We start from the raw sequence: 2032 nt of genomic DNA on the forward strand, positions 1-2032 counted from the left end.
AGTTTGAGACCAGCCTGACCAACATGGAGAAACCCCGTCTCTACTAAAAATACAAAATTAGCCGGGTGTGGTGGCGCATGCCTGTAATCCCAGCTACTTGGGAGGCCGAGACAGGAGAATGGCTTGAACCCGGGAGGCAGAGGTTGCAGTGAGCCAAGATCGCACCTTTGCACTCCAGCCTGGGCAACAAGAGCGAAACTCCATCTCAAAAAAAAAAAAAAGAAGAAGTACATGCAACAACCTGGATGCCTCTCAGACATTGAGATTCTGAGCAAAAGATGCTGACTGGGTCCAAGTGAAAGATGATGGTGGCTTGGAAAAGGGAACAGCTATGAAAAACTGTACAAGATGGTCACAAGTTAGAAGTGAGAGGTGAAAGGATGGGAAGAATCGAGGCAGTGGCCAGGTTCCTGGTCTGAACATCTCAGCAACTTGAGCAGGGGGACAGGACCAGGACTCAGAGAAAAGAGTATAAGTTTGGTTTTAAACATGCGGAGAGACTCATTACGTGTGAAACAACCAACATCACCTCTTCTAGGAAGACCTCCTTGACTACCTGCTCTATGGCCACCCCCATCATTGCCAACCCTTGCTGATTTCATTTTCTCCACAGCTCTCATCACTGCCTGCGAAGTTTCTTATTTATCTGTTCGGTGTCCATGAACACAGGAATCTTTATCTTCTTGACCACCACCAGATCTCCAACACCTGTCTCCATACTTAGCACACAGTAGGTGCTCAGTAAATGCTTGTGGGATGAATGGAGCACACCTCTGGGATGTAATCTCCATGAAAGCTGAGGCTTTTGTTTCAGCACTGCCATGTTCCCAGCACGTGGCACACAGCAGATCTTCACTAAGTGCTTATAGATGAGGAGAGTACCCACAAAAAGACAGTCCCACCTTCTCATGGGAAGGCAGGCTGCCAGCCCAGCCCTGGCTATGGATGTTCTAGCAGGGTAGGGTTTCCCGCTGAGCTTCCCACACCCTGTCCCCTTCCCCAAGGCCTCTTATCCACTTCTACCATGCTGTCAGCAAACTCAGATCCCGTACTTTGTGTATGCCTCACATTTCACAGGTCTGCCCTGGCTCAATCCGTTGTTGGTCACAGTCAGAGAGAAGGTCCCTGAGCCTTTGACCCATGGCATGGGGAAATGAATGCCTGGTCAGGTCAGGGACTCTTGGCTGTGTGATCCTAGGGAAGCCCCTCCCTGCTCTGGGCTTCACTCTGTTCAGGGCAGACAGGCTGTGTGGACCTTGGAGATTAGATGTGTGGTACCCCCAGAAAGATACACACATACACATACACACACACACACAGAGTTCCATGGAAGGCATATTGCCCATTCCCGCTGCCTGGGCAATCAGAGTGGTCCGTGCCCCTGGCTATGATGAGGGGTTCAAGGATGGACATGTGACCCATGCCTGGCCAGCCAGGCTCAGACCTGAGACCCTGTTAAGTGGGAGGAGCAGAGCCTGCCTGATAGTGAAGCCAGTGCAGAGGGCAGATGTGGAGGGAGAAGGCTACCAGGCAGCATCAGTGGAGCCCCTGGATTCTGGGCCAACACTAACACTGGCATCATTCCCAGGGTAGGAAGGGCAAGGTGGAGTGTCCCCAAGTCTAGACGTTCACCAGGAAAGGAAAATGCCAGGCATATGGACATATGGGCCTCTGTGTGGGGGAAATTCCAGGGGGCCTGCGAATCTTGGTTCTCAGAGCCCCTCATGCTGGAGTCAAAGGTTGACCTGGGTGAAGGAGGCAGAAATCAGAGAGCATGAGCCTGGCTTTTTTTGGGGGGGTTGGGTGCGGGGGGTTCCTTTTATACATTATTTTTTAATTAAGGTAAAATTCACAAAACAAAAAGTTAACCATTTTAAAATGAATAATTTAGGGCCAGGCATGGTGGCTCACGCCTGTAATCCTAACACTTCGGGAGGCCAAGGCGGAAGGATCACTTTGAGCCCAGGAGCTAGAGACCAGCCTGGGCAATACAGTGAGATCCCATCTCTCCAAATTTTTTTTTTTTTTTTTT

This window comes from Mandrillus leucophaeus, unplaced genomic scaffold, assembly GCF_000951045.1.
Source record: "Mandrillus leucophaeus isolate KB7577 unplaced genomic scaffold, Mleu.le_1.0 Scaffold55, whole genome shotgun sequence".
Taxonomy (NCBI): domain Eukaryota; kingdom Metazoa; phylum Chordata; class Mammalia; order Primates; family Cercopithecidae; genus Mandrillus; species Mandrillus leucophaeus.